This window comes from Dendropsophus ebraccatus, chromosome 12 (genome assembly GCF_027789765.1).
Source record: "Dendropsophus ebraccatus isolate aDenEbr1 chromosome 12, aDenEbr1.pat, whole genome shotgun sequence".
NCBI lineage: Eukaryota > Metazoa > Chordata > Amphibia > Anura > Hylidae > Dendropsophus > Dendropsophus ebraccatus.
In genome coordinates this window covers 75,693,766-75,709,447 of record NC_091465.1, presented here as the reverse complement: position 1 = coordinate 75,709,447, position 15,682 = coordinate 75,693,766, and the positions used below count along the sequence as shown (strand labels likewise).

At 41.6% G+C, this 15,682-nt stretch overlaps 1 long non-coding RNA gene across 1 annotated transcript in view; it reads right to left on the bottom strand.

The window, feature by feature from the left end:
- Nucleotides 1-14,730, bottom strand: part of LOC138769722 (uncharacterized) — a 28,374-nt gene extending 13,644 nt beyond the window's left edge. The window contains exon 1 of the long non-coding RNA XR_011359298.1: nt 14,662-14,730. This is a non-coding gene — a long non-coding RNA (uncharacterized lncRNA). The remainder of the gene's footprint in view (nt 1-14,661) is intronic.
- Nucleotides 14,731-15,682: the final 952 nt, after the last annotated feature.

The following is a 15,682-nucleotide window of genomic DNA, read 5'->3' as shown; positions in this document are numbered from 1 at the left end:
TAAAAATAACAAATAAAATCTTTAGAAAGTGATGCAAACACCTCTGGATGCATCTGGGAAAGCAGGGAAACAGTTTACATGAATTGCTATTACCGGGTTTGCGATCCTCTGCAGTAATGCCGATGCCTCTCATGGTTAATATATTTAATTAATAAAACACATTTTCGTTGTAATAAAGTCCCTTTCGTTGTTCAATAATTAAATTTAAACGAATCCATCATTGTGCAATTAAATATACTGTTAAAATAAATATATATATAAATAAATGTATATTTATATATATATATATATTTTTTTTTTTTACAGTATATTTAATTGCACAATGATGGATTCGTTTAAATTAAATTATTGAACAACGAAACAGATTTTATTACAACAAAAATGTGTTTTATTAATTAAATATTAATTAGTACAGGAAGCTCCATTAAACCGTTAATTCATATTCCCGGTAAATAGAGCATTCTGTAATAATCAATATTTACTTGAATTAAAACATCAAATGTTTCTTCTAATTATGTTATCACAATAGCATTATTAGAAGAAACATTTTGAATTATATGTGCGCTCAGCTGATTGGCTGATCGGCAGAGCGCACATATAAAGAGCCGGTCCGCAGCACAGTGACTTTATTGTGTTGCGGACCAGTGAAGAGGACACATCGGGGTGAGTATAAAGCACTCCCCACCCCCTCCCCTGCACTGCACCCCTCCCAGCAAGGAAGGGGGGTCACTTAACCCCTTCCTTGCTGGGATGGGTGCAGTCTGACATCAGTCTGGCCCTCAAGGGGTTAAGGGGATGCAATACATCCTCCCTTAACCCCTTGGGGGCCAGACTGTAAGCAGCGATCTGTAAAGAGGCTGCATACTGTAAGGAGCACAACACCGCTCACAATGATGGGTGTTGTGCTCCTGTTTGTGTGTTTTTTGGGTGTTTCTCCCTTTTTGTTTTTCAGATATCGGTATCCAGTGGATTACGTCGGATTCCATGGACTACGTCGATGACCAGTGGTTGTTTGGATTTTTTTTATAAAATGGTCAATGAGGGGTGTGGGGGTGTTTTTATTTGAATAAAATGTGTCTTGTCTTTATTTCTTTACTTTATAGACTTAGTAGTGGAAGCCGTCTAATAGACGGAATCCATTACTAAGTCGGGGCCTAGTGTTAGCCGGTATAAAATGGCTAACACTAACCCCCTCATTATTACCCCAGTACCCAATGCCACCAGGGGTACTGGGAAGAGCCGGGTGCCAGTGGTCCCGGAGCGTCAAAATTGGCGCTCCTGGACTGGGGCGGCAGCAGGCTGGTAAGATTTAGGCTGGGGAGGGCCTAAACCAATGGCTCTTCCCACCCTGGTGTTACCAGGCTGCTGTTGCTTGGTTTTTAACCCAGCTGGTTATTAAAATAGGGGGGACCCTATGCAGGTTTTTTTTTTAATAAATAATTTAAAAAAAAACGTTGTTCAATAATTTTATATAAACGAATCCATCATTGTGCAATTAAATATACTGTAAAAAAATAAATATATATATAAATATACATTTATATATATTTTTTTTTTACGGGTCCGTTTACGATCGGGCCGTAGGCTCATACGTAGTGTGCACTGTGCAGCCATATATCGTATACTTTCCAGCGTACGCATCAACCTCAAAACTACGGGCGAATATTCGCGGCTAGCACTACGGCCGTACATATACGTAGTGTGAACATAGCCTAAATGTGCAAATACTTTGCTACTAGCCATCTTCTCTTAAAAATGATGGCCTTTGCCTAGGATACAGTCTTTAGAATTCAAAAGATTCATTAATTTGTCATTAACCCCTTCAAGACCAAGCCTATTTGCACCTAAAAGACCAGGCTCATTTTTCAAAATCTGACCTGTCTCACTTTATGCGCTTATAGCTCAGTGATGCTTTAACGTATGCTAGCGATTATGAGATTGTTTTTTCGTCACATATGGCACTTTATATTAGTGGCAAAATTTGGTCACTACTTTGTGTGTTTTTTGTGAAAAACATCAAAATATCATGAAAAATTGAAAAAATTAGCATTTTATGAACTTTGAAATTCTCTGCTTCTAAAAAAAAGTTGTATTACATAAATTAGTTACTAAGTCACATTACCAATATATCCTCTTTATTCTGGCTTCATTTCATAAACATATTTTACTTTTTTAGGGTGTTACGGGGCTTAGAAATTTATCAGCAAATTACCACATTTTCGTGAAAGTTTCCAAAACTGATTTTTTTAGGGACCAGTTCTTATTTTAAGTTGATTTAGGAGATTTGTATACTGGAAACCCCCATAAGTGTCCCCATTTTGGAAACTAGACACCTTAAAGAATTAATCTAGGGGTATAATGAGCATTTTAACCCTACAGGGGCTGGAGGAAAGTATTCACCATTAGGCCGTAAAAAAATGAAAAATAAAATTTTCCAATAATATATACATTTAGATTAAAGTTTCTCATTTTCAAAAGGAACATGAGAGAAAAAGCACCCCAAAATTTGTAACACGGGTTCGAGTACTACGGTACCCCATATGTGGGCGTAAACCACTGCATGGGCACACAGCGGGGCTCAGAAGGGAAGGAGCGCCAATTAGCTTTTCCATTGCAGATTTTGCTGAAGAAGTTTCCGAGCGCCAGGTGCATTTGCAGAGCCCCTGTAGTGTCAGCAGAGAGAAAAAAAAACCATAAGTCACCCCATTTTGGAAAGTACAACCCTCAAAGAATTCATCTTCGGGTAGGATGAGCAATTTGACCCCACAGGTGTTAGAGGAAAGTATTCAAAATTAGACAGTAAAAATGAAAAACTCAAATTTTTCCAATAATATGTTCCTTTAGTTTGAAATTTCTCAATTTCACGAGGAACAAGAGAAAAAAAAGTACCCCAAAATTTGTAACGCAGGTTCTCCTGAGTAAAAAGGTACCTCATATGTGAGCATAAACCACTGCATGGGCACACAGCGGGCTCAGAAGGAAAGGAGCGCCAATTAGCTTTTTCAGTGCAGATTTTGCTGAAGAAGTTTCTGAGCGCCAGGTGTGTTTGCAGAGCCCCTGTAGTGCCAGCGGAGTAAAATCTCGCCATAAGTCACCCCATTTTGGAAAGTGCACCCCTCAAAGAATTCATTTTGGGGTGTGGTGAGCATTTTGACCCCACAGGTATTAGAGGAAAGTATTCAAAAGTAGACAGTAAAAATGAAAAACTCGAATTTTTCCAATAATATGTTCCTTTAGTTTGAAATTTCTCAATTTCACGAGGAACAGAGAAAAAAAGTACCCCAAAATTTGTAACGCAGGTTCTCCTGAGTAAAAAGTACCTCATATGTCGGTATAAACCACTGTATGGGCACACATCAGGGCTCAGAAGGGAAGGAGCGCCAATTAGCTTTTTCAATGCAGTTTTTGCTGAAGAAGTTTCTGAGCGCCAGGTGGGTTTGCAGTGCCCCTGTAGTGCCAGTGGAGTAAAATCTCGCCATAAGTCACCCCATTTTGGAAAGTGCACCCCTCAAAGAATTCATCTTGGTGTGTGGTGAGCATTTTGACCCCACAGGTATTAGAGGAAAGTATTCAAAAGTAGACAGTAAAAATGAAAAACTCAAATTTTTCCAATAATATGTTCCTTTAGTTTGAAATTTCTCAATTTCACGAGGAACAGGAAGAAAATTCACCCAAAATCTGTAACGCAGGTTCTCCTGAGTAGAACGGTACCTCATATGTGGGCATAAACCACTGTATGGGCACACAGCAGGGCTCAGAAGGGAAGGAGCGCCAATTAGCATTTTCTCTGCAGATTTTTCTGAAGAAGTTTCTGAGCACCAGGTGCGTTTGCAGAGCCCCTGTAATGTCTACAGAATAGAATCCCCCCAAAAGTCTCCCCATTTCGGAAAGTACACCCCTCAAAGAATTCATCTTGGGGTAGGATGAGCATTTTGGCCCCACAGGTATTAGAGGAAAGTATTCAAAATTGGCCAGTAAAAAAAGAAAAACTTGAATTTTTCCAAAATATGTTGGTTTAGTTTGAAATTTCTAAATTTCACAAGGAACAGGAGAAAAAATGTACCCCAAAATCTGTAACGCAGGTTCTCCTGAGTACAACGGTACCCCATATGTGGGCATAAACCACTGTATGGGCACACAGCAGGGCTCAGAAGGGAAGGAGCGCCAATTTGCTGGAGCAAAACCGCAGCTAGTATCAGTTATTACAATAGCGCAGTTACTAAAATACAATAAAAAAAATTAGATTACAGGTAATGTGGGGTGGTTACGGACAGTCTGGGGTGGTTCCGGGTAATCTAGAGGTGGTTACGGGCAGTCTGAGGTGGTTACGGGCAGTCTGGGGTTTATGGGTAATCTGGGGTGGTTACGGGCAGTCTGAGGTGGTTACGGGTAATCTGGGGTGGTTATGGATAATCTGGGGTGGATACGGTCAACATGGGGTGGTCACAGGCAACCTGCTGTGGTTACGACAACCTGGGGTGGTTACAGGCAACCTGGTGTGGTTAGAGGCAACCTGGGGTGGTTAGAGGCAACCTGGGGTGGTTACGGCAACGTGGGGTGAATACGGACAACCTGCTGTGGTTACAGACAATCTGGTACGGTTACAGGCAACCTGTTGTGGTTACGGACAATCTGGGGTGGTTGCGGACAATCTGGGGTGGTTGCGGACAATCTGGGGTGGTTACGGACAATCTGGGGTGGTTACGGACAATCTGGGGTGGTTACGGGCAACCTGGGGTGGTTACGGGCAACCTGCTGTGGTTACAGACAATCTAGGGTGGTTACAGGCAACCTGCTGTGGTTACAGGCAACGTGGGGTGGTTACGGACAATCTGGGGTGGTTACGGACAATCTGGGGTGGTTACGGACAATCTGGGGTGGTTACAGACAATCTGGGGTGGTTACAGGCAACCTGCTGTGGTTACGGATAAACTGAAGTGCTAATAGGTAATCAGAGGTGGGTACCTGTAATCTGGCGTGGTTACGGGCAATCTGGAGGGGGTCACTGGCAATTTGGGGTGGTTAGAGGCAAGGTGCAGTGTTCAGAGGCAAGGTGCGGTGGTCAGATGCAAGGTGCGGTGGTCATAGGCGACGTGCGGTGGTCATAGGCGACGTGCGGTGGTCATAGGCGACGTGCGGTGGTCAAAGGCGACGTGCGGTGGTCAGAGGCGACGTGCGGTGGTCAGAGGCGACGTGCGGTGGTCAGAGGCAAGGGGCGGTGGTCAGAGGCAAGGGGCGGTGGTCAGAGGCAACCTGCGGTGGTTGCGTGCAATCTGGGGGGTTACATGTAATCTGGCATGATTACGGGCAACCTGGGGTGGTTACGGGCAACCTGGGGGGTTACAGACAATCTAGAATTGTTACGGATAGAGTGAAGTGCTTATAGCTAATCTGGGGTGGTTACATGTAATTTGGGGTGGTTACAGGCAATCTGGGGTGATTACGGACAATCTGGAGGGGGTCACCAATCCCGTCACCAATCATTCATGGTGACAGGGGATAAAAAGTGCCGGTGGCACATGGCACAAGCGATCAGCGGTATATAGTATATACCGCTGATCGCTTGTACTGGGACCCTACAGGGGGGGTCCGATGACTGCCCCATGCTCTCCGCTACCTCCGGTGGCGGAGAGCATGGGGCTTTCATTCATTTTTTTTTTTGATCACTGTGAACAGACATTATTCTGTTCACAGTGATCGCGGCGGCCATCTTGGATCCGATGGCCGCCGCGGGAGGGGGGGTTAGTGACTGGGGCACTAGGGGCTGATCTGGGGTCTGATTTTTACTTATTTCATCTCCCCCCCCCACCGTGGATTCACGGTGGGGGGAGATGAAATACAGTGGCGGCACCGGCCCATTAGTGACCGCCGTTTCGGCGGTCACTAAGGGGTTAATGGGGGTCAGCTGCGGGATCGCAGCTGATCCTCATTATCTCCGGTGCTGTACACAGATGAGAGCGGGATCGCTGTCCCTGCAGCAATCCCGTTCTCATCACAAAGCCCCTGTCAGTCAGGAACGTATATGTACATTCCTACTGCACGGGGCATGTGCAATAGGAACGTATATATACAGATGGCTGACGTGAAGGGGTTAATGCAGGTGCAACCTGTAAGACCCTCACTGTTCAAAGGAATAAATAGTTTGAGGGCCACGGAGGAACTCATGGCAACACATTATGAGTATTAATACACTACACTTCAGCGCTGTCAAGTCTAAACGATTATACACTGAAGGCAAGTCCTAAAAGGAAATGTCATCACTGTTTCAGTTTTAAAAGGCTGTTTAGTTCTTTAGGACAATACAATGCACATACTAAAGGTTTATTTTTTATATTTTACATGACAGAAAATAACCCTCCTTATCCAGATATTCTATATATTTTCCTTTATTCACAGTTCTATTACATTGCTCAGAATTACCCAGACTCCATAACCAGGGTCACTATACATTTCTTGCTCCAAACCCTCTTTATTGCTCACAATTTTCACAGCACATTAGAGAAGGTAAATACAGTGGTACCTTGGTTTAAGAGTAACTTGGATTAAGAGTTTTTCAAAACTGTAACTTGGTTTAGAGCATTGCTTTGGTTTAACAGCGCCCTGTGCTGGCCGGAGTGGGGGAGGGGCATGGCCTGTATAGTTTGGTCTACAGCACTGTACTCTGACCAAGGAAGTCTCCCTCACCTTCCAAATCATAGCAGATCCACCTCAGGCTGGGGCTCACATCAGGGGACAGGACTGTGGAGGTAATATCTTCATAGCTGTAACCCTTCTCTCACCGGACAGAGAGTGTTGCATTTCTGTGCCCACATCTGCCCTGCTCATTTCTTCATGCTCCCTGCAGTCTCTGTCAGCCCTTGTGTTTGCCATCCTTTCAATTCCTGCTATAAATGTGCCTGCAATCACACTCAGCTATATACACTGCTGTTATAATGTGCCTGCACTTACACTCAGCTATACACACTGCTCCTATAATGTCTGCACTCACACACTCCACACTGCCATTCACACTGCTGTATAGAAAGGTTTCAGTCACTGTCCTCCTGCACAGCTCTGTGATTCTCATTTCCTGATTGGTCCATGCTGAACACACCCCTTCCCCATTGCTGGCATGTGACCACACAGGCCTCTGACAGCAGCCCTGCTTCTCTATTCTAGAATGTTGTACTACGCTACTGCATCATGGGGATCTGCAGTTCCATCCTGTATCTACAAACTGCTGCTGTTTTCTAATTCTTATGTACATACTAAACATTATACACTACATGCTGATTGCTATACTGCACAGTAACTTAAAATATTACATATTCAGCTGTTTCTCATTGTTTTGTTTCATCTGCTCTACAGGTTATTCAGAATTAAACATTATTATTTTTGGGGTGTGGAACTAATTATCTGCATTTCAGGGATTTCTTATGGAAAATATACTTTGGTTTAAGAATGGATTTGGATTACAAGCACGGTCCCGGAACGAATTATGCTTGTAATCAAAGGCCCCACTTTACATCTAAATTGTGCCCCAGATTATTCCAACCTATTATGTATTTTAACACCTATCCACTTTTAGATCTACCTCAAATAGTGTCAGGAAATGGAGCCATAAAATGCACCAATTCTGTAACAATGTGAAATTGTTAGCATAGATCTATGCCAGCCATGAGTGGTGTAAGTAAATGTGCTGAGGACATTTGTGTTGTCGTTTCCATTTACAACAAAAACCACAACATGTTGCCAAATCTCTCACACACCAGATACCACAAGTGTCTGACCGTGACCCTTGATTTATAACTGGTTCTGGTGTTAATCTGATGTTATTTTCAATGGAGGCTATATTGCAAACGTGCTCAGAGCCTAAAGGTTCCCATCTATATCAGTGTAAAATTAAACTTGTCCATTTAAGGTGGGAACAGTCAAAAATCTTTTATGTATGGGGGGGGGGATGGCAGATATCAGGGGGGAAGGACCAGGCAGCTGGACTTCAACATTATCTTTCCCGAAGGCAGTATTTGGGGACTGTCAGGAACAGATGCCATTAAGCCAATAGATATCTTAGTGTCCTCTTGCGCAGTCTGCATTTCAATAAATTAGAAAATCATCAAAAAGTTATTTTTTTTCCAATAATATGATTAAAAAAATAAAAAAACTGTACAACTGTGCTGACTTTGGTCTTGATAAAACACAGTGTACCTACCCCAGCAGATGGCATGGCTCCCAAAACCATCACTGATTGCGCTGTGGTTATCCCAGTATCTTGTGCACCTTTTTCTACCACACTTTCTCCCTCCACTTAACTTTCCATTAAAATGCTTTGATATAGCACTGGGGCTTACCCTCCTTGTGGAGTGTGTCAATGACTGCCTTCTCAACATCTGTCAAGTCTTAAATCTTTCCCATCATTGTGTCGCCTACTGAACTATTACATGAAGCGATTATTGGCCACACTTGGCGGATTACCAAGCCGATAATTCTTTTCTGTAATAGGTCCAGTTTTAAATCAACGATCAGCCAACCTGCACAATGTCAGCTGATTGTTGATTTAAACCATGGCCTAAAATCCCAATAACGATATTCTGCTGGTGTCGCAATGCTTAATAGGAGAGGCGGCAGCAGTCCACCACTCTTCCCTATGGGTCATGCAGACGATCTAAAGATCAACCAAGCAGCCCTTCCCACTTGATATTGGTGTGTGTAATAGCACCGAAAGCGAGCGGGGAATGAGAAGCAAGCGAATGATGACCTGACATGTCAGTGCTTGCTTGGTTTAAAATATCGGCCCATCTAACACAGTCCTAAGGAAGCCTTTTCAGGTATTTCGGGTTGATTATTTTAATTTTCGGAGATATTGAATGTTGGTTTTTCCTTGGCTGTAAGTCATGATGATATTCTTTTAAGGCTTTGTTCACACTACGTAAGTCTCCGGACGTAGCGCATTCTGTGAATAAGCGGCCGGAAACTTACGTAGTTTGCATACAATGGAAAGTATACAATGTATGGCTGCACAGTTCACACTACGTACAAACTTATGCCCAGATCGTATGTGGCGCCGTAAAAAATGAACCAGATATTAGGAAGAGCCCGGCACTCACAAGTAGATTATACTTCTTTATTGTAGTGTAGCAAACATATGGTACAAGGACGCGTTTCGGCCAAGCATATCCTTCATCAGCTTAGGGGTGATTTCATTGTGCAAGCTTTTTGTGCGATCCAAAAGGTTCTGTGGGGTGTCCGGGGCTAGGCGAAGATTTCCAAGTAAAAGACCGCTGTCAGATCGCTACGTGGGGCGCTCGGGAAGCGTAAGTAGACTACGGGCGTAAGTTCGCGGTCTGTACGTAGCTGGCCGCAACTTGCGTGAATTCCCGGCCGGAGTTTAACATGTATATGTCCGGCCGCGAAAATATTTTTCGCGGCCAGACATATACGTAGTGTGAACATAGCCTTAGACTGCAGCGTTGTAGACAGAATCCAGGCAAGATGAATGGTCAAATAAAATGGAGCTTTCGCTAAATTTCACTTGGGCTCCTTTATGCCTGATGCTTGTGGTCGAGTCAAGTAGCACAATATGGCCACATTTGGGATATTTCTATAAACTGCAGAAATAGGGCAATAAATATTGTGGTGGATTTCTCAGCTAATAGGTTTTCTGTTACGAACGATACTGTATTAGAATAGAATTTTTGCAAAGAAAATGGAGGTTTGTTAATTCTCTCACACCACTGCTTTTATTCCGTGACTTACCAAAAGGGTTAAAAAACATTTTAGTTGTGGTTTTAAAAATTGACTTTCTAATATATAGTTTCCTCAAATACACTTCACTCCTGAACTGGTCTCTAAATACACATTTTGAAATTTCTATGACAATATTGAAAATTGCTGCTAAACCTTTAAAGGGTAGTGCGGCGTTTAACATTTATTCACTAAATAACACACATTACAAAGTTATACAACTTTGTAATGTGTGTTATTTAAGTGAATGGCCCCTTTCCCCGTATTCCCCCCACCCCGGAAGTGTGGTGCAGTATAACTTACTCAATTGCTGTGGACCCCGGCCACCATCTTGGGTCGACGATGTCATTTTTGGGGTCCACATCAATTTAGTAAGTATACTGCACCACACTTCCGGCGTGGGGGGGGAACACGGAGAAGGGAGCCATTCACTTAAATTCCACACATTACAAAGTTTTATAACGTTGTAATGTGTGTTATTTAGTGAATAAATGTTAAACGTTGCATTACCCCTTTAACCCCTTAACGACCGTGGGCGTATATTTACGCTCTGCAGCCACCTCGGGGAGTTCAGAGCGGGGCCTCGCGGTGACCTCACTCTGAACCCCCGCGGTGCCGCATGTAGCCCGGGACCGCGGCAATTAGCGGGCACGGTCCGATCGCCGTGCCCGCTAATTAAGAAATCAGATGCAGCTGTCAAAGTTGACATTGATCTCATTGATCTATGCAGCATAACTATACTGCATAGATCTCAATGAGAGATGAGTGTGCGTATACTAGAAGTCCCCCAGGGGGGCTTCTAGCATGTGTGTAAAAAAAAAAAAAAAAAAAACCTCCCCTAATAAAGTTTGAATCTCCCCCCTTTTCCCATGTTATTAAAAATAAAAAATAAAAAAAAATACACATGTTTGTTATCGCCGCGTGCTAAATCGCCCGAACTATTAATTTAGCACATTCCTGATCTTGCACGGTAAACAGCGTAAGCGCCAAAAAAATTGCTGTGCCCGCTAATACAGTAATCAGATGCAGCTGTCAAACATGACAGCTGCATCCGATTACTGGATGCAGCATCTCCCTGGTGTCTAGTGGGTGAGATTGCTCTCCGTTACTGAAAATGGCTTCTCCAAGATGGCGCCGTCCCCGCCTCGGCACTGATTTGTTTTCGGCTTCAGCAGCCGAAAGCAAACAAGTGTCGATCTCATTGATCTTTGCTGTATAACTATACAGCAAAGATCTCAATGAGAGATCAAAGTGTATATACTAGAAGTCCCCCAGGGGGGCTTCTAGTATATGTGTAAAAAAAAGTATTGTTATTAGTAAAAAGCCCCCTCCCCTAATAAAAGTCTGAATACCCCCCTTTTCCAGGTTTTAAATAAAGTGAATAAATAAATAAACATGTTTGCTATCACCGCGTGCGTAATCGCCCGAACTATTAATTAATCACATTACTGATCTCACACGGTAAATGGTGTAAGCGCAAAAAAATCCCAAAGTGCAAAATTGCGCATATTTGGTCGCATCAAATCCAGAAAAATTGTAATAAAAAGCGATCAAAAGGTCACATATGCGCAATCAAGGTACCGATAGAAAGAACATATCATGGCGCAAAAATGACACCTGACACAGCCCCATAGACCAAAGGATAAAAGCGCTATAAGCCTAAGGAACATATTTTTGTTAACAATGGTTTGAATTTTTTACAGGCCATCAAATAAAATAAAAGTTATACATGTTGCATATCGTTGTAATCGTAACGACTTGAGGAACCTATATAACAAATCAGTTTTACCCCTGGGCGAACAGCGTAAATACAAATACCCCCCAAATAAACAAAATGCGTTTTTTCTCAATTTCACCACACATTTATTTTCTTTCTGGTTTTGCTGTGTACTTTATGCAAAGATTCAGCCTGTCATTGCAAATTACAATTAGTGGCGCAAAAAAAAAAGGGCTCATGTGGGGTTCTAGCTAAAAAAATTGGCTCTGTCTTTAAAGAGTCACTGTCGTGAATTTTTTTTTTTTTGCAGAAATCAATAGCCAGGCGATTTTAAGAAACTTTGTAATTGGGTTTATTAGCCGAAAAAGGCATTTTTATCATGAAAAAGCAGTTTGAAGCTCTCCCCCTGTCTTCATTGTTCTCCTATGGATTATCGTATGCAGCCGTTCCCTGTGTCTAGTGGCGATCTCCGTGTCTATTACCTGCCGGGTCTCCGCCAAAATGGCGCTGACCTGACCCGCTCGCACTTGGTTGTTTTCGGCTGCAGCAGCCGAAAGCAATCAAGTGGCGATCTCATCGATCTATGCTGTATAACTATATACAGCATAGATCAATGAGAGATCAGAGTGCATATACTAGAAGTCCCCCAGGGGGCTTCTAGTATATGTGTAAAAAAAAAAAAGTTGTTGTTAATAAAAAGCCCCCTCCCCTAATAAATGTTTGAATCACCCCCCTTTCCCCATGTTATAAATAAAATAAATAAACATGTTTGGTATCGCGGCGTGCGTAATCGCCGGAACTATTAATTAATCACATTACTGATCTCGCACGGTAAATAGCGTAAGCGCAAAAAAAATCCCAAAGTGCAAAATTGCACATTTTTGGTTGCATCAAATCCGCAAAAAATGTAATAAAAAGAAATGATCAAAAAGTCGTATATGCGCAATCAAGGTACCGATCGAAAGAACACATCATGGCGCAAAAAATGACACCTCACACAGCCCCATAGACCAAAAAATTAAAGCGTTATAAGTATGGGAATGGAGCGATTTTAAGGAACATATATTTGTTAACAATGGTTTGAATTTTTTACAGGCCATCAGATAAAAGAAAAGTTATACATGTTACATATCTTTGTAATCGTAACGACTTGAGGAACATGCATAACAGTCAGTTTACCTCAGGGCGACTGGTGTAATAACAAATACCCCCCAAATAAAAGAAATGCGTTTTTTTTTTGTTCCAATTTCACCACACATTGAATTTTTTTCCTGGTTTCGCAGTGTACTTTATGCAAAATTCAGCCTGTCGTTGCAAAGTACAATTAGTAACACAAAAAATAGGGCTCATGTGGGTTTCTAGGTGGAAAAATGCAAGCTATGGCCTTTCAAACACAAGAAGGAAAAAACGAAAAACGCAAAACAAAAATTGGCCCCGTCCTTAAGGGGTTAAAGGGTTAAGCTTTCTATTGTCTTAAAAAACTGTAAGTAAGTTTAACAAATGCTGCCAACATAAAGTAGACAAATTGCTAATGTTATTTAGTATCTAATTTATGGGGCATAACTATTTCCCAGAAGTTAGAAAAAATGTAATTTTTCCCAATTTTCCACAAAATTTAGTTCCCCCCCCCCCCCATAAAGATATGCAGAAAATATCGACTGAAACGTAGCAGTTATATAAATGCAGAATATGTGAATCACTGGGATAAGTAAAAGGATCTCCACATTATTAATGAATAAAGTTATACCTCATATTCCTAAAATTTGTCTGGGTCCTTAAGGCCATTTTGAGTCCTTTAAACTCTGATCCTTTACCAACCTACTCTGAGATGCAGATGAAATTCAGAGGGATCAGTATTTAACCCTTTGACCCCAGCCCAAAATAGCCCAATTTGCATTTCTGCATTTACACTTTTTCCTCCTCGCTTTCTAAGAACTATAGCGCTTTCATTTTTCCAGCTACAGGGACATGTAAGAGCTTGCTTTTTTCAGGAACAAGTGTACTTTGTAATGGTGCCAAATATATTATTTATGGGTAAAATTGGTGTGTGTGTAATTTTGTAACTTTTGGGGTTTCCCGTGTCTACGGTAAAAACTGACATTATACCTTTATTCTATCTGTCAGTCTGAACACGATAGAATGTTTATACAGCTTTTCTAATGTTTTCTTCTTTTCCTTTACAGAAACCTTTTTTAATTGCACATAATTATTAAGATTGCCCTATTTTGACTTTTGTAATGGTTTTATTTTTTCACCTATGGGGCTGTATGGGATGTAAATTTTTTGCGTCATGATCTCTAGTTTTTATTAATACCATATTTGTGTAGATCAGACTTTGATCACTTAAAAAAATCAGCAATCCTGGCGTCTTTTCTTTTACGCCATTCTACGTACGGGAATATATTGTTGTATTTTAATAGATCAGACAGTTATGCACGCTCCGGTATATAACATGTTTATTTTATTTTACATAATATATATGTATAATGGGAAAGGTGGGTGATTTTAACTTTTATTGGGGGAAGTGTTATCATCAGTTTTATCGGCATTCTGCACATAGACCAGCCTGTGGTCCGGGAAAGCAATTGGGACCCCCGCAATCACAATGCGGAGGGGCCCGATCGGTAAGTGACAGGAAGCTGCTCCTGTCACTTACGCTTAACCCCGTGATCGTGACGTTTTAGGGGTTAATGACAGGCTGCAGCGCGATCGGTGAAGCCTGTCATTAAGGGTTAGGGCCCCACTTACTATGAAGCTTCTTAGTGCTGCACAAGCTATTGCTGTACGGGTACGTCTGGGTCGTCTGGTGACAGGCGTCCATGCCGTACCTGTACAGAAAGGGTCGTCTAGGGGTTAAGATGGTTGATGAAAATAACTAGCATAATGCTAAATTATATATATATATATATATATATATATATATATATATATATATATATATTTGAAGTATAACTGCTGTTTTAAGACATTCTGAAGTTTTGATCAGTGGGTCTATGTTGATAGATTTTGTATAAAGTCAAAATTCAACAAGTTAGGAGAAACTGTTCTCTGCTAAACACTTTCCTCCATTCATCTTAGTAAGGAGTGGGGGTCTCCTAGCACCCAGACCCCCACCAGTCAAAACCTCTCTATGACAGGGGAAAGGTTTTAAATATGAAAATACATCACATAGGAAAAGGGCATTTAGGTGATGAATTTTTAGTTGTTGTGCTTTCCTTTACCTGCCACTGATTTCCTGACTGAGCCTGGACATAGGCAGCTGGGATGCTCCTAAAAGTGTTCTTTATTGTGCTCCGCCAATGGCACCCACTCACCAGCACCTGTAGGATCAGCAGTCATGCCCATTTGGTAGGATGTGTAATTGAACAGATTGTTGTAATAGGGATAAAGTGGTGGTTTGTAGAAGTTACTGTAAACGTAGAGTCCACAAGAAAGTCAGAAGTGTTGTCCATGTGCCCTCTGCTGCTAACAGAAGGTATATCCTGAACAAGCATCCTGTTCTCTGCAAAAAATAAAATGACTGCATTAAACATTTGTGATATTCTTACCAATAAGAACAATGACATATTGATAGCTTATTTCTCTTCTTTTGCATGTGTTAATGATTAATTTTACAAAAGAGAAGCTATCATTTTGTTAGGTATCATTTGTTCACAACACTGAGCACCTCTTCTTACATTTGGTCATTTTTGTTGAATTTTAACCATAGTTGCCATGTCATAAGTAATGTTAGTTCATGTAAATAAACAAAACAACAGTATCAGATCATCAAACACATATGATATCCATTACAAGTGTCATTACCCTAATATATTTAAAGGTCTTTGCATTAACCAGCTGACAAAAAAATAGGTACTAAATGAGCTGAATTTCAGTAAATCTCCAAGGAAAGTCGAAAATGACAAATTATGTGGTGGGTCACTTTTATTATGAACAGCATTAACCACCCACAGGTCTGAATTGTGTTAACTCTGGGCCAGTGAAAGCAGGTTATGCCGCGTAACAGCAGATGCCTTCATCATTCTACTGTATCTGATTTTTCTTTTAGTAGTCATAACTTATATTGTGACACAGTGCTGGACTGGGGTTTCATTGCCTACCCATGAACTTAGAGATACCATGCATAGTACTTTTTTGTCATTACCCCCACAGGACATACCATTAGTATGGGCCCTTTACACGTGCAGAAGGCTGCAGAACACATGCACATTGCTCCTGATTTTTCAGCTTTAGGTCTAGGAG